The 22,431-nt window shown below is 39.2% G+C and overlaps 1 pseudogene; it reads right to left on the reverse strand.

Moving 5' to 3' along the window:
- Positions 1-690: 690 nt before the first annotated feature.
- On the reverse strand, positions 691-22,203 carry LOC121946645 (annotated as a pseudogene).
- Positions 22,204-22,431: the final 228 nt, after the last annotated feature.

The raw sequence follows: 22,431 nt of genomic DNA on the forward strand, positions 1-22,431 counted from the left end.
CCCTTTGAAACCTGGATTGACGTCACTTTTCTTGTGCAGCATTCAGACGCCTTTCACAAGCATTTAACCCTTTAAACTCTGAGCAAACATGGAAACATGAAATATCCTGCAAACTGCAACCACAAAAAATAAAAGGTGACAAGAAAAGAACCCACAATTAGCAAAAAAATGAGTCATTACAAAATGATTAAATAACTCGGGGAAATCTATCAAGAAAGCTTGATTTATTGTTGATATAACGTATTTAAAATTAGTTGCAGAAAAAAAAATATATTTATTACTCTTATTTTGTTATTTCCAATTTTTACTTTCTTTTCTTTTATTGGCCAATTTCAGGTTATTGTTTTGTAAATTCATTCTAATTTTCTTGCAATTTTTGGGTTATTTCTTGATAAGTTTTTGAAAGAAATCCAGACAATTATTTTTAAAAGTTAGGGAAAAATATCCAGAAACATTTCATATCTAATGATATTAATTAAATATGTAAAATAATACTAATACTAATAATTGTACAGAGTTATTATATATTTTTTTATGGAACTTTATGTTCGGTTTCAAGAAATGTTGCACTTTTTTTCTGCTAATTTTTTGGTCATTTCTTCTTTAGTTGCTTGTCGCCTTCTTTCCATGATTTTTTTACTTTTTTTAATCAAGCCAGTTTTCTTGGGTTTCAAAGAGTTAACATAGAAATGAATAGAAAAAGTAAACCTTTTATTCAGATAATCTCCATGAACAGACCTCTGCGCTCGCTGCAGCTGAAGGCAGATTCATCGTCAAAATCTCTGAACCTGCCGACCTTCTCATCATTATTTAGGTTCTTCGGATTTTTTAATTTTTTTAAAATGTTTTTTTTCAAATACACCTGCATTCACATGCAGATATTCGTTTATGGAGATAATCGTCTCTTTAATTAATTTCTGTGGTTTGTTAAGTTCTTTACGTGAACAGAAGTTAAAGTTTTTACAGTTATTGACGGATTCAAAAACGTTAACGTGTTTGAATCCGTCGCGGCTGCTCGTCTGTTTTCAGACTCACGACTTCAATCAAACAAAAAAACAGAAATGTGCTTCTTTCCATCCAAACTTTCGCTGACACACAATCTGTCAGAGAGCCGGAGGCAACAGACGACTCAGACTTTTACATTTCGGACGTCGTTCTGCAAAAACTTTGAGGAGAAAGTTTCTGAAACAGAAAATGCTCCGACACAAAGTCTTTTTTTCCAGAGAGAAAATCTTCATCTAAGCCACAAAAACATGAAGATATTAAACCTTTACCACCAAAAACTAAACTGTTAACTGATGAAACAAAAATAAAAAATAAATCTTGTAACGTGCTGTTTTAATTATGAAAAAAAAAAAAAAACGGATTATTTCGTACGAGCAAAACAAAAATCTGTCAGTTTTGAATCTTTGATTTGACTGCGTGTGAACGTCAGTCTGCAGGATTTTTTACTCAGCTGCTGCAGAAATAAGAAATCATTGAATTATTTTTAAATCTGGATGAAACGGGTGACGCTGACGGTTTGTTTTACTCGTACAAAGTGCCGTCCGCCGAAGCGTCGCGCTGCAGACGTTTACATTCATTCATTTTATCTTAAATCTACGACCTGAAAGTCTCTCTGATTTCTGAAAAACATTCATGTTTGGAGTCGTTACATCTGAGACTTAAATCCACTGTGCAATATTTTAATTCAGGTGTCTCGTGAACACTGGACCTCAGATTTTGGAATAAAACTCGTGTGTTTCCTGCCGAAAACGTGTCTGAAGGTCAGGTTTTTTTCTGCAGGAAACGAGGAATGATTCGATCACATTTCAGCTCCAAAAAAACTAACAAACAAAAAAAGCCTGGTCAGTTACACAGAAACGCTCACAAACAGCCGACAATCTTTTCCTGATGAGATTTTTTTTTTTTTTTAACCACATGAAATAAACCAAACGCAGCTGATCCAAACACAGGAAGTGACATCACATCGCAGATGATTACTGAGCGGCTCATTGAGGACTGTGACGTGATGAAGATGAAGATGAGAGAAGCTGGAAATCGTCTTCGTCCTCCTCAGTCGGACTTCTTGTCGCTGGTTGCCTGCAGACAGAGAGCAGGGCGGTAAAAACACAGCGTCAGTCACTTCGCCCAATTAAAAGTTGACAGTTTACAGATTCAGTTTCTGACCGGATGTCTCCCAGACGCAGTTGACCTTTGACCTTTTCCATATAAAATGTCAAATCTTCATTACTTTATCCTATTAAACATTTTTACGAAGTTTCGTCATAATTGGAGACTGAATTGAGTTCGTTTTGGTGATTTTTTTCAAGAAACATTTTTTTGTAAATTTTGTTATTCTTAAGTCAAAATGAAAGAAAACTAATTTGGTGTTTGTTTCTCTCTTAAAACATTTTTGGCAATTTTTTTTCTTAAAATCACCAGAAATGATTTTCATTTATCACAGCCAGAAACTGTCAAAAAAACAATGTTTAATGTTTAAATATAAATAACTGATAATTAATCGTATTTTTTTTTTTAATAATTTTCAAATTTGTGATGATGTCATCATGTGTCATTATACAAGTTTGCGCAACAAATTTGTCACAGTGACATTGACCTTTGACCTTTGGGGCATAAAAATGTCATCACTCCATTTTATTACATTTGACATTTTGTGTGAAGTTTTGTCATAATTTAAGAATTTATTCTTGAGTTATGGCCAAAAACAAGCTTTAAAAAATATTCTACACTAATATTATTTTAGACTTTCATTGAGTTTATCTTGTTTAATCAGCATCAGTCTTAATCATAAATACCAAATATTCATGCATTTTCAGATTTTATCACTTTAAATATGAGGTTTTTGTCATGATGCCACTATGATTTTAGATGAAGAAACACACAAAAATCAATCATTTTTAATAAACTATACGCTAAGTCGTACAAATTCAGAGTCAAAAGCCCAGAATGACACCCAGAAATAATACAAGTCCTGTTTTTCTGCTCTGATGGCTGTGGGATCAAAAATGTCAGTTTGAATGGGTTTCAATGGAGCATTTTTGGACCTGAACAGTCTGAATGTAACTATTTAGTTTCCACAGTGTATTTTAGACTTATTGTAGGAGCTGAGCTGCAAATTCACTGATTACACTCAAATACACAATCTGGACTACATTTAGGACACATGCATCAACACACACACAGTTATCACAACAGGAAGGAGGACAAGAGACGAACAGTCACTAAAGGGTTAAACTACCCAACAGAGTATAAAGGGTTAAAATGACACATTAATGCAACAGGAAGATGTATTCAGATATTTTGTTTACACTGTGTGATATCAGTACTTCTACTGCATTAGAGGACCAGAGAGTCCACATACAACACACACAGCTGAACACACACGTGTGTGTATTTGTAGGTATGTTACATAACTCTGTGTGTGTGTGTGTGTGTGTGTGTGTGTGTGTGTGTGTGTGTGTGTTACCAGCAGCTTGCTGTGTTCGTCCAGCAGTCTGTCGTACTCCACTGTCAGATTCTCGGCCTGTTTCTTCATCGCACGAACATCACTGTCCGACTTCTGCAGAGCTGCAAAACATCAACACAGAGATCAAATGTAACTAAGTACATTTACTCCACTACTGTACCTAAGTAAGCCTTTGCTGTACTTGTACTTTCCTCAAGTACCATTTTATGCTACTTATGCAAGGTTTTTACACATTCATTTCAATGGAAAAAATTTAAAGACCAAACATCGTCTGAAACAACCATCACTGCTCCTTATCGGTTCTTTTTTTTATAAATATACAAAAGCTCTTTAAATATAAATTATTTCTAAAAATGATGATTTCACAACAGGATGATGACTGGAAAAAATTGTCTATTTCTTTTTCTTTCAATTTTGTTTTTGATTTTAGGCATTTTTACAATAAATAATTTTTATATTTATTTTCACTTTTTAAAAGAAAAAAAGTTTTTATTTTTCTTACAAACATTTTCACTTTTTTTCCTATAAAACTTGTCAGCATTTTTTAAAAATAACTTTTGGGTTTTTTTGGGGGGTTGTTATTTTTTTAAACACGCCCTCCAAACGTACGTGTTCTTTAAAAATCACCAAACATTAGGGGTGTCGGGTGGCTCAGAGGATAAAGCATGCGCCCTGTAAATGAAGGCAGTGTCCTCGCCGCAGCGGCCGTCGGTTCGATTCCAGCTTGCGGCCCTTTGCTGCACGTCCTCCCCTCTCTCTCCCCTTCACACTATACATTAAATATTTGTTGGATTTTTGAATTTCCAACAGTCTTAAAAACATTGCATATTATTATACAGGTTTGTGAGGCGATTCCATGCCTTTTCCAAATGTTTGGGGGTTTACATAGTTTACAAAAAAATGGTTAAAAAAAACTTTCCAGGCCTGGAAATTGCTATTTGCATAGTGCATGACTTTTCCAGGTTTTTCATGACTGTATGAAACACATCGCACTAAATCTCAGCCTTTTCTTCTATTTCACCTCCTCCTCCATCTGCTCCTCCTCCTCCATATCTTTAACCTCCTCCTCCTCCTCTTTAACCTCCTGCTCCTCTCTTGTGCTCTCTTTGCACCTCCTCACCTTTCTTGGTGGTGTCCAGCTCCTCCTTCAGGGTCTTCACCTCCTCTTTCAGAGCCTTGTTCTCCTCCTGTGGTCCTGCTCCTTTCTTCCCGGCCTCCGGCACCTCGATTCCAGCGTCTCGCAGTTTCTGTTCGAAGAGGACCGAAGAAAACAGTCAGTGTGTGTTTACACGGTCACACAGAGCTGCAACCAACGATTATCTTGATAATCGATTAATTATCAATTATTTTTTTGGTTAATTGATGAATCGGATTTAAAAGAAATAAAAATAGAAATAATAAAATAAGCATTTTTTTTCTCCAATCACTTTGCTCAAAAACAGATTAGCAGAGTAAAAAGTGCATAAACAGGCAGTTGCCTGAACATCCCTGAGCTGTCAAAATAATATTAAATTAAAAATAATAAATAGGCCTGGGCGGCCTATCAGGAGCGTCTCCTGTGTCAGCTGCAGCACATCTAGAGAAACGGTGGCCTGCTGATTTTTGACACGTGGCGCGCGCGTTTGTCAGCAGGAATAGTGAAGATGGTTTTTTGGTGATTATATTGACTCTAGATCAGTTTTCACTGCAGTTTAAAGTACAAAGATGGCAGTTTTACTCCAACTTCCCTGCTTCCCTTAAAAACAAAAGCCCTCTGACAGCGTCTCTGTGGACAGAATCCCATCAGTTGCTGAGACAAGGCATTTTATTTTGAAACATTTACAGGGCCGTGTTGTCGCACCGCTTCATAAATGAGAGGAATTTGTGCTTTTAAATGTGGAAATCCAGAACTAATATCTGCGGCCGTGAGGCAGCAGCGACGCTGCATGTGTGAACACCGCAAGCATGAAACACGCAGCAGCTCCGCGAGGCTGCAGTCACGCACAGCTGACTCGCGCTGTATGAACGGGTGCTTTCGTTTTAGATGCCGCGTCATAACCGTCGTTCTCCCGTGCTCCTTTTGCATATTTCGCAACTTCCTTGTTTTGCATAAGGTGATGTGCTCCAAAACTTTTGAAGTTTTTGTAGGAAACGTCCTCTCTGCCTGTGCCTCTTCAAAACACGGCTTCTCCATCCACCACACAATATATACATTATCATATATACAGACACCAGTGTATATACAATATATACAATATATACAAATGTACATATATACATAAACATTCAGGGTATCTGCAAAATTAATTAAACATGTTAAAGCATTCACAAATGTCCAGAGTCTTCATTGCTTTTTTGTCTTTTACACCATGTAGGGAGATCATATAAAACTCTACTTCCTTTATAAATTGTTGTATTTTTGGAGGTTTTTGATTCCATTTGCACTTGTGAATATAATACTTGCCATACAGTATAAGTAAATTCAAGATGTAACTTTTTCGATGTTCACTAGCACTATTTCCATAGAAAAATAAAACATCCTTTTCTCTCAGCTGAATATTGGAGCCAGTCTGTACATTGTAGAACTGCTCGACCTTTGACCAAAATATTCGACAATAGACACATTCAAAAAACAAATGGCAAATAGTTTCTGTCTCATGGTTACAAAACACACAGTTTCTCTCCACAACCCCAAATCTTACAACAACTTGATTTGTTGGGTAAATTAAATGTAATATTTTAAAAGCTACTTCCTTGACTTTATTTGTTACAAAAAATTTCTGATTAAACGTCCATACAGATTTCCATTTAATATTTTCAAATTTTGAGTTCCAACTGGATTCTGAGGGGTTGAGGTTTGGTGGTACAATTTCCTAATATATTTATTGCTACATTTGTCACTTATTAACTGTACTCCACCTAAGGAGAGCTCTGATGAATATCGTGTGTTCTCCTCTCCTCCCCCTTGCAGAAGTGTCAGCAGTCCATATTCTTTAGGAGTGATGGGTATTTTATATTTCATTAGAAATTCTGTATAGCTGTACAGCTGTCTGTTTCTATTTAATAATTGCATGACAAACAAAATGTTGTTTCCCACCCAACCATCAAAAAATAATGTTTTATTTTTATATTTGATATCTTTGTTGTCCCAGATTAAAGATCTGTGTGGAGAGAAACTGTGCTTGTATATCATTAACCATGACATTAAGGCTTGTTTATGGAAATTAGACAGATTGACAGGAATCTTGCCTACATCATAATTACAATGCAGCAAAAACTCAATACCACCCACCTTCCTGAATAACAGTTCTGGGATAATAAACCATAATTTGTCTTTTTCTTTTATATATTGTTTGAACCAGTTGATCTTAAAGACTATGTTGGCTAACACATTTAAACCTCCTTCAGAGTATGAATTACATAATACATTCTTTTTTAAATAATGTGGTTTATTTTTCCATATGAAGTCAAACATTTTCCTGTCAATCTGTGTAATATGTTCTTGTGGAACATCCATGACCATTGCTGGGTAAATTAGGCGTGAAAGACCTTCACTTTTAGAAAGTAAAACACGTCCATTCAGAGATAAATCTCTTACCAACCAAAAATCAAGTTTCTTTTTCATTTTTTTTACCAGAGGATCAAGGTTCATATTGGCCCGTTCCTTTTGATTTTTACATATTTTTATACCCAGATATGAAACCACGTCTTTAATAGGAATCCCACTGATTTCAAGTAGGTCATTAGGCTTCTCTTTTAAGGCAAACAAATCACACTTTCCAATATTTACAGTTAACCCTGAAACCCCTGAAAATTTATTCAGGCATGCGATGGCTTTTTTAACCTCCTTTCCATTTTTTAGAAAAATTGCAGTGTCATCTGCTAGTTGGCAGCACTTAAGTTCTTTCCTGTCTAATTTAATACCGCTAAAGTTGCTTTGATTAATGTGCACTAACATGGTTTGCATAACTAAAAGAAATCAAAAGGGTGCAGCGGGATCTCCTTGTTTAATCCCTCTACATATATTAAAGTTCTGTGTTGTGCCTGTAGACAATCTAACTGAACTTTTACAATCTTTATATAGCAGTTGAATGGCCGATTTAAAGTAACTACCAAATCCAAACAGATCTAAGGTTTTGAAGAGAAAGCTATGAGCTACTGTATCAAAAGCCTTATAATAATCCACAAAAAGAATGTAGCTGTCATCTTCAAGCAGATCACTGTAATCAATCAGGTCTAAAATTAATCGGACATTGTTACTTATGTGCCGTCCTTTCATAACACCTGACTGACACTCATCAATAATTGTATTGAGGCAAGGTTTAAGTCTCTGAGCAAAGATCAATGAAAATAGCTTTGCATCGTTATTAATTAAGGTTATAGGTCTCCAATTTTCAATCAGTAACAGATCTTTGCCTGGTTTTGGTATTAAAGTAATAAGTCCTTGAGACATAGTGGGCGGTAATTTACCAGCCTCAAGAGCTTCTTCAAATACACATAACAGAAAATCTGCGATGTCATCTTTGAATTCTTTGTAGAATTCACTGGTCAATCCATCATTGCCCGGAGATTTATTTTCTTTCAGTTTAGATATACAGATTTTAATCTCCGCAACAGTTATTTTTCCGTCACAAACTTTCTTCATCAATACAATTTGCTACATTCTTTATTGAGGAAAAAAAGGTTTCATCAGTATTATGAAGCTTCTCAGCATACAGCTTTTCATAAAAGTTTTTAACATAATAAGAGATTTCCTTCATATTTACTGAGGTCTGACCATTAATATCAAGTTTATGAATGGAGGGGAGTTCAGCGTTTCTCTTTTCCAAGCTAAAAAAATATCTAGAATTTTTCTCTTCCTCCTCCATCCATCTCCTTCTGGATCTTATAAAGGCTCCTTTGGCCTTTTCTTTGTATAATTGATCCAGTTGTAGCTGAAGTTCAGTTAAATTAATTTTATCTTCCTGAGACAGTTGGTTCTTTCCATGTATTGTGATTATCTCTTTAACTATACCATCTTCTTTAATACGTTTATTTTTTGCTATTTCCTTACCTCTCTGAATTGCCCACCTCCTAATTTTATATTTCATTATCTCCCACTGACCACAATATGAGTTCAAAGTCTTACCTGCTATCCAACTTTCTTTAATAATTAATTTTGTAGTATCTAAAAATCGTTTGTCCTTTAATAAGGTGCCATTAAATTTCCAGTAACCTGTATTAAATCTTTTATCTTGTAATATATTATTTGAACTTACTGACAGGTAAATAAGTTTGTGATCTGTGAGCACAGAGGGCTCAATATATGTATCTATCACTTGTTTTTCCAATTCTCTAGATATTAACCAATAATCTATTCTAGACTATGGCTTCTCCGGTCTGCAGGTGACTTAAACAGTCCCGTGACACAGTGAGTGACGTAATAATCGTGCGACACAACAAATCAAAAATTTTAGTAATTGCAAACACATTTAATAAACGATTATAATCGACTTTACCGATTTGTTGTTGCAGCCCTAATCTAAAACTTTACTGAGGGTTTTTGTAAGAAGACGAATGTTTGTAAAATGATGCAGACGACATGTTTGTGATTTCCTTTAGATGCATCAGTGAAGCCACAAACCTCACACACTGAACGCTCTCCAAACTCTGTGTCCAAGTAATATTCTTACTTATACTTCCTGTATATGTTTCAAATTAAAAGCCCTGTGTTTCAGTCGTAAATGCACTTGTAGTTGACACTTGTGACTAAGTTCAGACATTCACAGGCACTCACGCTGATTGCACACCACAGCCGTCTGCAGCCGCCAGACTTTCAATTAGTGGACAACCCGCTCTACCTCCTGAGCCACAGCTGCCCTCGCTAACAGGGCTTTTACTGTGAAACACTTACAAGATCACGTTGTGGTGGCTGACATTCAGGGTTAGACGACCAGGCAGAGGATCTCACCCGCTCAAGGATATTTCCTTTTCTTCTCAACTGCCTGTATGACTGTTTTTTACATAATTCCATTTAAAATTTAAAATTAAGTTCTGTTTAATAATAATAATAATAATTAAATCCTTTTTTTGTTTTTTTTATAACCACCATTAGTCTAATCTTAAAAATCAAATATTCATTAATTTAGTTTTTGGTCATGATGCCACTATGTTTTTTTTTTTTTTTAAATCTTACACATATATTCATAATACAACATATACAGCAGATTTTTACTATTTTCCACCTGATGACATTTCGACAAAGTAGTTAATTTTTTCAGTGTTTCTTTTCTTCTAAAAACATAGTGGCATCATGATAAAAACCTGACACTTAAAGGGTTAAAATTTCAAAGCTTGATTTTGACAGGCACAAGTGATAATATAGATATAATAATATTAATTAAAGTTTTAAATAGAGTTTGTCTCTGCGGTTTCTTTTTTAATTTATTTACTGAGTACCGAAAAGAATAATATTTTTTTTCTTTTATTTATATTATTTTACTATATCATACTTCTATTTAAAGTTGATTACATTTAAGTACTTTTTTTCAAGCTAGTTCCTTGTTGTTGCTTTTTATGATTTTCTGATTGCTTATTGGGTGACCATTTTCTTGTAACTTTTTCACTAATTCCTTCTTACATGTTTTTGATTGAGATGAAGCCAAAGCTCAGGTTTCAAGGGGTTAAGAAAAAGCCAAGAACAAGCTGAAAATCAGTAAATCAATAAATGATCGCATGGAGGCTGCTGACGAAGTCAGTTTCAGTTTGAATTCAGTCTGAATTCAGTTTGAATCTCGCAGGCCGACAGGTGTTCATACCAAACGCCTCCTGACCTCCGGCTGCTGACCTCAGAGCGACAGCTGCTCTGCGCTGCTCTGCCTCACACTGCTGCTACAGAAAATACACACTGCTCTCCGATTGGCTGCTTAATTGTGGGGCCGTATATGGAAAGACGAGTAAATAATCAATGTTTTTGATTCAGTCCGTCTGTTTGTTTGTTTGCGTCTATTTGAAGTAAAATGACAATAAATCTCTGCATGTTTGAAACCTGATTTACTCTGAGATCCTTCGCCTCCTGTGATTGGTCACTTATTATTATGAACTCTGTGTGTGTGTGTGTGTGTGTGTGTGTGTGTGTGTGTGTGTGTGTGCAGCTGTGCGGTGACAGAGGGTGTGTTTGGTATTCACACCTGTCTGTCTGTCTGTTTTGATGACAAATCTCCATAAAAAAGTAAAATAATAATATTTCGGTCGGTCCGTCTGATAACAGTCAGGTATTTTACTATTGTGTGAACTCATCTTGATGCTTTTCTCAACATTTTGGGGCCCTTCTAATCCGAACTCCACATCAATATTTTCCTCACGGTGACTGCAGTGAAAGAAAAAATATCTCCACGTGTGGGAAAAATAATCACTTATGCAAATTAAAAGATGTGTTCCTCTTAAAAACAGCTCTGGATCTTTTTGTCAATATAAACTACAATAAAATTTTCATTTTAGTTGATACTCAACTAACCACCCACATGGACAAATGTGGCCTCCTGTGGGCAAAATTATTTTATCATTATTATATTATTCTCATCAAAAATAAAGTGACTGACTCAGTGAAGTTTTTCTCCTTTTAGTCTCCATAAGGGTTCAGAGACATAAAACAGCATCAACATAGAGCTTGTTGATCAAAAAAAGAGCCAGAGGAGGATCCCCCACACCCCCGACAGAGGACACAGATAAGACACTGATGTCCTAAAATACTAGAAATGTCCTCAAATCCATCAAAAGTGCAAACATTCTAAAATTGTCCTGAAATCCTTGAAATCTCCTAAAATCGTAGAAATGACCTAAAAGCCTTAAAACATCCTAAAATCCTAGAAACATCCAAAAATTCTCGAAATGTCCTAAAATCATAGAAATGTCTTAAAATCCTGGGATTTAAAAAAAAAAAATTATTGATTTTTGAAATTTTTTTGAAGAAAAAACATGTATCCATTTTCCATGACTTTTTCAAGCCTGGAGATTTTGCTTTTTGCAAATTCCATGAACTTTCCAGGTAAAAAGTATAATATTTCCCTCTAAGATGCAGCGGAGTAGAAGTATCAAATATTGTAAAATAGAAATATTCAAGTCAAGAACAAGTACCTCTAAATTTGACTTCAGCACAGTAGTTGAGTAAAAGTACTTAGTTACTCTCCAGCAGAGGCTCGCAGAGCTCAGACATGAGAGAAGTGAGAGCGAGCTGACAGGAGCTGGTTCATGTGGGTGATTCAGAGTGACGGAGCGAAACAGCTGCTTTAACCTTTAACTGAAGAGGCTCGGCCATAAAACCTGATTTTACCGCTGTGAACCGAATCCAGCAGCACGAGGTCTCCGGTTCAGAAAGGCCAGCAGACCTCCAGGACCCTGGTTCAACACTCACGAGTCGTCACAGTGCCAACAGTCAACCTTTTACACGAGTAAAAATAGTGTTCTGGAAACTGAGGGAGCTCCTTAAGAAACAGTTAACCACCCAAACACGTTAACGACATGTGGAGGTTCTCCGCCCACAAACTGCATAAAAACATCCCTCAAAATGACCATTTTAAATTATTTTAAAAAATAGCAAGTAACACGTCACACAGCCTGTTCACTGGCGCAGAAAGAAAGTTCACTGGAAAACTGAAACAGCCTGATATTCGCTCGCTCGTTTGCATTTCGTCAAGTTAGGAATCGATGTAAAGCTGCAGCATAAAACAGCGTTCGTACACATTTTTACTAAGAAATTTCCAGGACTTGTGTTTTTATGGGCATACAACTTTAAATGGCTCTATTCTGCATTTATTTTACAGATGCATTTTTAAGAAAACACGAAGGCATGTCGTCTTTCAACGATTTCAGCCACTTTTCTGATTTTTTTAAAAAAAACATTTAGGCTTTTTTCCCTTTTTTGTCAGTTTTTAAAGAAAAGATTTTGGCAATATTTTTCTCCCTTTAAAATAATTTTCTTAAGTTTTAAAGAAAAATTTAGGCTTTTTATTTCCCTTTACAGTATTTTGCTGATTCAAAAAAAAGTTGCTGATTTTTTTCCCCTTTTTTGTTGATTTTTAATGAGAACATTTTGGCAACTTTTCCCACGTCTAATTTTTCTTTTTTTGATTTGATGAAAATGACTCCCAAAATGACCCCATTTATCACAGCCAGAAACTGTAAAAATAGAAATTATGGTTGATTTTAAAATTTCCAACAGTCCTCAAACACATCATGTTATTATTCAGGTTTGTCAAACAAAATTCCAGGACTTTTCCAAAACTTTCAGTGTACACGATGACCTTACGAACCCTGAATAAAACTAAAACAACAAAAAACAAAATTATGAATCTTTTATTTTGAAGGTGTATGATCCATTTAAGAACAAGATAGTTTGTAATATGTTTAAAACTTCTAATGTAACTGAAGGTTTGGAAGAAGCGTTTCATTACTTAATTTTGGGTTATGAGAAAGTTTGTGTTTTTGCGGTCAGCTGAGCTACAGTAAGTCAGTTTTCATAAACCAGTAAAATCCTCCCAGTGACTCCTCCACAGGGAGTGCCGAGAATGACGGGAACGAACCGACTGGGAGTCAACGTGTCGCGAGTTCAGCTTCAAACTAAACAACACAGTCAATCAGGCTGATTAACAGTGAGGTGTTTCGTCGTTTTTCCGTCAAAACGCATCCATTCTTCAGTTCAAACAGAATTTGAGAGTCCCACAGGATGTGTCCAGGCACCGCTGGACATTAAAAAATCCAACAATAATTTCAGTTTTAACAGTTTCTGGCTGTGATATATGGTGTCATTTTGGTGATTTATAGAGTAAACACGCCTTTTAAAAATTTAAGAAAAGAAAAGAAAACAAACAAAATCACACAAACCTTGCCAAAAAAAAGGAAAAGAAAAATCGCCAAAACTTTTTAAAGAAAACACGGCTTCCGAAGCTTTTTGTTTGTTAGTTTTTAAAAAAGATTTTTTTCAAGTCTAAAAATTAAAAGAAAAAGACTTGCTTCAAATATTTAAGTTTTAAAAATCACCAACAATTCTGAGAGAGAAAGAAAAATCACCATATGGCTTCCATACCAGTTCACTTACAAAAAAATGTTAAAAAGAAAAAACAAATAAAAAACCATTTTTTAAGTTGTCTATAAAAATTGCCAAAAAAAGAAAAAAAAGGTGCCCTGATCTTTTAAGTTTTCTGTAAAAATCACCAACAAAAAAACCCTGACTGTCAGGCCTGGAAAATGTGACTGTAAAATTCCATGACTTCTCAGGAGAAATTTAATAACTGAGTGACATACTCTAAATCAGTTTATTATCGTTTGAGCTCCAAGTCTTAAAAACATGACATTTATTACGAGACAGGCGGTCAGAGGGCGTGTCGTGTTGTCGCCTTCATGGTAACATGTTACACCGTCTGATTACATGTGAACACACATACACACACAAGTTGTGTCACCCCGAGTAACTGTGTCTGCTGAAATTACACCATCCTGTCGAAAATAGACACGTGTTTGACTGTATGTTTTCCTGCAGGTCCTCTGCAGCTGCAGATGGATTCATATCACACACACGCACGCACGCACGCACACATGCACACACGCACGCACACTCAGACAGACACACACACACAGACACACAGCTGCAGACACTGTGACACTACCAACGATGCGGATCTATAACTACAACATTAAACTGAATTAATTAAAGGGAAGAAAATATGTTCAGTGTGACCAACGAGAACCCAGTCATCATTATTTCTATCTAATTCTCTGCATCGCTTCAATTTTTCTTGTTTTTCTTTCTCTCTTTTTTTCATTGTCAAAAGGCAGATATATTGGTTATTTATGTCTTTTGATAATATTTTGATTTTATTGAAAAATCCATATATTGCAGATAGAAAAGCTGTATGAAAATGGTTTGGGAAGAAAAAGTACTAAAAACAAAAGGAAAAGATTGAAAATGCAGAGCGAAAAAGGCGGGAGCTTTTCTTACAGTGTAGAACGCCTCCTCGAACACCAGCAGCGGTCCAGAGAAGCCGATCACCAGCAGAGGCTGAGCGCCCAGCACGCTGAACACCACGCCCTGCAGCGCCGTCGCCACGATCAGCTCCGACACGCCAATCAGACCCTCCGTCTTCTCACCTGTGGACGGGTGGACAGAGAATGTCTTACAGAACCAACCACAGCTCGTCAGGAGGTTCAGAGTCCGTCAGCGCGTCTCTGACTCACCTAGCAGCCCTCCGAAGGTGATGGCGGGCGACAGCGCGGCGAAGTAGATGAAGATGACGGCGGCCATGCACTGAGGGTTAAGAGCGTCTCGGATGTCACTGAGGTACTGAGGGTAGCGTCGACTCACGTCTTTGATCAGACCTCCGAAAAGACGGCCGGTGCGCCTCAGGGGCTCGTCACCGGGTTTGGAGGGAACGAGGGAGTCTGCGGGAAAAAAACCAAAACAAACGACATCAGAACATCAACATCAGGACGGCTCGTGTCATCAGGAGGTTTTTTATTAATATAAAAGAAACTTTCACTCTACGCTGACGACGCCCTGATTTACCTTCAGAAGACCACAGCTTCAAACTGAACTCTGCCAAAACCCCCTGAGTCCTGATCCTAGTCTGACCCCGACTGACCGCTGCTACATCACGCTGTGAGAGAACGGCATCATGGGAAATTCCTTCTGAAGCAACATTTAGTGAAAGCTCAACTTTCCCAGCAGCAAAAGCGGGTATTTTTCTGAACATTTCCAGCCATGTTTAAAGCGAAAAGTGTTTTTTTAAAACCAAGATTTTAGAATATTTCCAGTCTCGTAACAACCAAAACTGACATTCTTTAACGACAGGCTGGGACATTTCTGTCCGCGTTTATGAAGACAGAAACTGCTGTTTCTAAGTCCTGTTTATAGCCACAAAAGCTGCTTTGTTTTTTTCTGGTCTTGTAACAACAAAAGCAGGTATTTTTTAACATAAATGTGGGATATTTCCAGATGTGTCTATAGTGACAAAAGCAGGTAAGAAGTGAGAATAGAGTAAAATGCTGACTCAGCAGCACAGAGGCTCAGAGACCGTGATTCGGGATGTTGATGAAAAAACAAACAAACAGAGAGCTGGAATCTCCTACTCGGCAGTTTGACGTTTAAGAGCTCAGAGAACTTTAACTCATAAAAATCTGAAAATCTAAAAATCTGAGGACATTCACAGACGTGAAAAAGTGCATTCTTGCTTCACGATGGCGTCTTGCTGGTTTGAGATGCTGTTTGTGTACTCGGCTGATTTGGGTCTGCAGTCGTGTGTCATCACTCACTGTCTCTGACCTCCAGAAGGCTAAAAAACCCCAAAACATACTTTCTAACAAAACGCCAAAGACGTTAGAGGAAATCAGCAGGTGATAACCGACCTTCATCCTGCTGAGTGCCGCTCTGTTTCTCCGGCAGTCTGCCGCTCTGCTGCTCCTCCCGCTTTCGCAGCATTTCTCGTTGGAAGCGAGCGACCGAGTGCAGCAGCTCGTCGTCGTCGACGTCGGAGGGCGGGAGGGACGATACTGCAGTCCAAAAAGCGGTTGATGGCCGTCAGCAGGTCCTGGCGGTCGTCGGCCTGGTATGCCGCCTCGTGGAAGTGCTGAGGGCGGAATTAATGTGAGCACATGACGGGTCAAGGCAGCGGCGCCCTCTGGTGGTGGTATCGTACACAGTGGCAGGAACCGTTCACGCTGCAGGGACTCACCTTGTCGGACATGAGCGTGGAGATGGAGCGTCCAATCTGGTGGTAGTCGATGCTGGCGGTGGGCGGGCCCAGCAGGAGGAAGAGGAACCTAACGGGGACAGGAACCTCCAAGACGGACTCCAGCAGGACCGCCTCCTGCAGCCGCACAAACGCCATGGAGGGCTGCTCCAGGAAGCCCACGCTGCCTGCAGACACAGCAGAGGGAAGCAGCAAACCCTCTGAAGCTCAGGATCTACAGACTGATGCTGGTGATGAAGACCATGAGGTGAGGTTGGACACGTACCCACGAGAACGACGGTGGCCTCGGCTCTCTCGGGGATCTTCTCCATCAGCTTCACTTCATGTCTGGACCTGGAGTGGCTGATGGGCTGATGGGCGGGGCTTCTTTCTAAACACATCACATTAACAGAAGCGCCAAATAAATACAGCAAATCCCCACAAGTCAAACACTCACAAGGCTCCTCCTGACACGACTACACCGATGAGTCCCAGCTGGGGGGGACACGGTCGGAGAGACAGCATCAGAGAGACACTGTCAGAGAGACAGCGTCAGAGAGACAGCATCAGACAGACACTGTCAGAGAGACACTGTCAGAGAGACAGCGTCAGACAGACACTGTCAGAGAGACAGCGTCAGAGAGACAGCGTCAGACAGACACTGTCAGAGAGACACTGTCAGAGAGACAGCATCAGACAGACACTGTCAGAGAGACACTGTCAGAGAGACAGCGTCAGACAGACACTGTCAGAGAGACAGCGTCAGACAGACACTGTCAGACAGACACTGTCAGACAGACACTGTCAGAGAGACAGCGTCAGAGAGACAGCATCAGACAGACACTGTCAGAGAGACACTGTCAGAGAGACAGCGTCAGAGAGACAGCATCAGACAGACACTGTCAGAGAGACAGCGTCAGACAGACACTGTCAGAGAGACAGCGTCAGACAGACACTGTCAGACAGACACTGTCAGACAGACACTGTCAGAGAGACACTGTCAGAGAGACAGCATCAGACAGACACTGTCAGAGAGACACTGTCAGAGAGACAGCGTCAGACAGACACTGTCAGAGAGACAGCGTCAGACAGACACTGTCAGAGAGACACTGTCAGAGAGACAGCGTCAGACAGACACTGTCAGAGAGACACTGTCAGAGAGACAGCGTCAGACAGACACTGTCAGAGAGACAGCGTAAGAGAGACAGCGTCAGACAGACAGGTGCTCAGGTGTCCTCAGCCATCTTCGTACCTTGCTCTTCTCTCCGTCAGCCTCTCTGTGATTGGTCAGATTGATGGAGGGCTCTGATTGGCCGTCGTGTTTTTCCATCAGGGCGGCCATGTTGGCTGCAGAGATGTTCTTGCTGAACAAGCTGTGATCTATGGATGGATGTTAATGGATGGATGATGGAGATATGGATGGATATTACTGGATGGATGAATGATGGAGGGAGGGATGGATGGGATGGATGGATGGATGGATGGATGGATGGAAGGATGGAGGGAGGGAGGGAGGGATGGGGATGGATGGATGGATGGATGGATGGATGGATGGATGGAGGATGAGATGGGATGGATGGATGGATGGATGGATGGATGGATGGATGGATGGATGGATGGATGGATGGATGGGAGGGATGGGATGGATGATGGATGGATGGATGGATGATGGATGGATGGATGGGATGGGATGGATGGATGGAGGGATGGATGGATGGATGATGGATGGATGGATGATGATGGATGGATGATGATGGATGGATGGATGAGGGATGATGGGAGGGATGGATGATGGATGATGGATGGATGGATGATGGATGATGGATGGATGATGATGATGGATGATGGATGGATGGATGGATGGATGGATGGATGGATGATGATGGAGGGATGGGATGGATGGATGATGATGATGATGGATGGATGGATGATGGATGATGATGATGATGGATGATGGATGGATGGATGGATGGATGGATGGATGATGGATGGAGGGAGGGAGGGAGGGAGGGAGGGAGAAGGATGGATGGATGGATGATGGATGGATGTATTTGGGACCTGTGGCGGAGCAGCAAAGCTCGGAGGACGTTGGCTCGGTCTTCAGCTTTGATCTGGTCTGAGATCACCATCTGCTCCACCACCTGCTGAGCGATCCCCGGCAGAGTCCTCTGCTTCAGGTCCAGGAGCACCGCCCCTGAAAACACAACGCCGTGACATCACACACTGACATCATCACACACTGACATCATCACTCTCCTCTACATCAGATCCCTGATGTTTCATTCAAGGTGAAAATCCACAGATGGAAACATGTTATTTTATTAAACATCAATGACAACATAAATATGTGGATTTCCATTTGCTGATTTTCCTTCTCTGTTTTGTACAGGTTTTATTGGTTTTAGTTTTTAGATAAATATATGTACAGGATTGTGGAAACAACAACCTTCCAATCATTATGAGGAAATACCGGCATCATTACAGGAAGTACTACATGTGCACAGCACGTAAAAAACATGATGTAATGATGTGATGAAGAGAGGAAGGAAGCCTTCACTTTCTGCTGCAAAAAGAGTGAATGCTCTATCTGTTATGGTTTTTATATGAGATGGATTAAACAGAATCATGCATGATTTGTTTAAACAGTGTTGATGTGTAGTGTCAGTGTTCCTCCACTGGGGGCAGCAGAGTGCCTCTTCACCGTGCGAGATGGTTTTTCGGAGCTCCAGCAGGGAGCGGAAGGACAGGGAGGCGACGTGAGGCCTCCCCCAGCGCTCCGTCTCCTCCTCCACCTCCTCCTCAAACTTGATCCATCGAGCCGTCTCCCTCCACTGCAGCTCCTGGTTCCTGTCGATCACCAGCTCGTTCAGCTCCACAAACACCTGCACACACACACACACACACACACACACACACACACACACAAACACACACACACACACACACATATCCGTTTTTGTTACTTTTGAGGACAATACACTGACACATTCATTCCCAGGACACTGAACCCGACCTTCATCATCACCTCTACATCTCATACCATTCAGCACTTACAGTATATTACTTTAACGACTTATATATATTTGTATTTTAATTCTATTTTGTTTGTATATATATATATATTAGCTAATGTTTAATTATTTCCTAACTATATTTTTTAAAATTATTTATCTGAACTGTCATTCTGACATTGCTGAATTTTAAGTAATTTACCAGACTTTATTTTGATTTATTACTTTTGTATGAAGCACACGTTGTAAATATTTTTGTTTCTGCTTCTGTATATATTGTGTTGTACACTGTAGCATAATGCACTTTTTTCTTTTTTAAATATTTCTTAAGGTAACTTACTAGTTTTGCACATAAAGAACATATTTTTAAGTTTTTTATGGACTTAAATGCTCAACATATTATTCATATTTTACATTTTAAAACATTTTAAATACTCGAATGAAAATTGAAGCAAAAAGCACATATTTTTATGTTATGTTTTACTTACTGTTTACTTTCATACTTTTTATTTTCATACTCCTTCTATAATTCTCCAAGCTTTACATCAGAGTGACTGTAATGTATCAGTTTTCCTCAGGGATCAATAAAATATTTCTGATTCTGATTCACGCTTACAGCGAGATGAACAGTAATACAATCGATCCTTCCTCTGCGCAGATCTGATCCATTTCAATGTATTTTAAATAACCACTTCATTTCTTTTTTCTTTTCATCTTATCTAACCCGACCTTTATCACCACTCAATCTCCCACAATACTTAATGGATCATTGTCAGATGTGACAGTTCAGATAAATCATTTTAATCATATATATAGTTAGGTAAATAATGTAAACATTAGCTATATATATATCATATATACAAACAAAATAATAGAATTAAAATACAAAACGTCCACATGTAATGTCCAAAACATGTTAATAATACTGTAAGGTCATCATGATGAATGGTACACTGAGATGTAGAGGTGATGATGATCATCGGGTTTCATGTACACCTCTGGGAATGAATGTAGTCAGTGTATTGTCAGTCAAAAAACCAACAAAAACGGATATGTGTGTGTGTGTGTGAGGGGATGTTGTGTGTGTGTGTGTGTGTGTGTGTGTGTGTGTGGTGTGTGTGCAGGTGTTTGTGGAGCTGAACGAGCTGGTGATCGACAGGAACCAGGAGCTGCAGTGGAGGGAGGACGGCTCGATGGATCAAGTTTGAGGAGGATGGAGGAGGATCTAAGACGGATCGCTGGGGGAGGCCTCACGTCGCTGATCCCTGTCCTTCCGCTCCCTGCTGGAGCTCCGAAAAACACATCTCGCACGGTGAAGAGGCAACTCATGCTGCCATCAGTGGAGGAATCACTGACACTACACATCAACACAGTTTTTAAACAAATCATGCATGATTCTGTTTAATCCATACATCATCCATAAAAACCATAACAGATAGAGCATTTCACTCTTTTTTGCAGCAGAAAGTGAAGGCATCCTTCAAGCTCTTCATCACATCATTACATCATTCTCAAATTTTTAAACGTGCTGTGCACATGTAGTACTTCCTGTAATGATGCCGGTATTTCCTCATAATGATTGGAAGGTTGTTGTTTCACAATCCTGTGTCATATATTTAATCTAAAAACTAAAACCAATAAAACCTGTATACAAAACAGAGAAGGATCAAATCAGCAATTCTGGAAATCCACATATTTATGTTGTCATTGATGTTTAATAAAATAAATCATTTCCATCTTGGATTTTCACCTTTGAATTCAAAAAACATCAGGGATCTGATGTCAGAGGAGATGATATCATCATCCATCCATCATTCCCATCCATCCCTCATCCCATCCCATCATCATCATCATCATCATCATCATCATCCATCATCCCATCATCATCATCCATCCATCATCCATCCATCATCCATCATCATCATCATCATCCATCATCATCATCCATCATCATCCATCATCATCATCATCCCTCATCATCATCATCCTCATCATCATCATCATCCATCATCATCATCATCATCCCATCATCATCTCATCTCATCATCCCATCATCATCATCATCATCATCATCATCCATCCATCATCATCATCTTCATCATCATCATCCATCCATCATCATCATCATCATCATCATTCCATCCATTTCCATCATCATCCATCCCATCATCATCCATCCATCCATCCATCCCTCCCTCAATCCATCATCCATCATCATCATCCATCATCATCATCCATCCATCCATCATCCATCATCATCATCCATCCATCCATCCATCATCCATCATCATCATCTCATCTCTCATCATCCATCATCATCATCATCATCATCATCATCTCATCATCATCATCCATCATCCATCATCCATCATCATCCATCCATCCATCCATCATCCATCTCATCATCCATCATCCATCATCTCTCATCTCATCATCATCATCATCATCATCATCATCCATCCATCATCCATCATCATCATCATCATTCATCATTTCGCCCTGATGGAAAAATCACAGGAACGGCCAACATCAGAGCCCTCCATCAATCTGACCAATCACAGAGAGTGACTGAACGGATCTAGAACAAGCAAGGTACCAATGATGGTCTGAGGGACCAACCTAGATGTACTGACGCTGAAACTCAACCATGTCAAGACAGTGTCTGTCTGACACTGACAGTTAACTGACAGTGTCCATCTCTGTAGATGTCTGTACTGAGCTGTCCTCTCTGAAGTGTCCTCTTCGAACAGTGTCTATCTGTTTACCCTAGAAACCCATTAATGAAAGATGTCCTGGTCAAACTGTCTCTGTTGAAAGTTGTCACCTGCAGTGTCTGTCTGATGCTTCTATCTCTGAACAGTGTCATCTCTCCAGACAAGTTTCTGTCTGACAGTGTCTCCATCTGAACAGTGTGCTGTCTGAGTGACAGTGTCCCGTCATGACGCAGTCTTCTCTGACAGTGTTGTCAAAATGTCTAGCTCCTGATGCATGTCTACCTGTCTGTCCCCATCCAGTGACAGTGTTCTCCAACACAGTGTCCCATGTTGTCCCTTCGTGTCTCTGACCGCAGTCTCTCTGACAGTGTCTGTCCTGACAGTGTCTGTCCCCCCAGTGTCTGTCTGACGCTGTCTCTCTGAAAGTGTCTGTCTGACTGCTGTCTCTCTGACAGTGTCTCTCTGACAGTGTATGGACTGATCTGTCTCTCTGACAGTGTCTCCTCAATGACAGTGTCTGTTCAGACTTGCTGGTCTTGTCTTGACGCTGCCGTAAT

Source organism: Plectropomus leopardus, chromosome 8, assembly GCF_008729295.1.
Source record: "Plectropomus leopardus isolate mb chromosome 8, YSFRI_Pleo_2.0, whole genome shotgun sequence".
NCBI classification, from domain to species: domain Eukaryota; kingdom Metazoa; phylum Chordata; class Actinopteri; order Perciformes; family Serranidae; genus Plectropomus; species Plectropomus leopardus.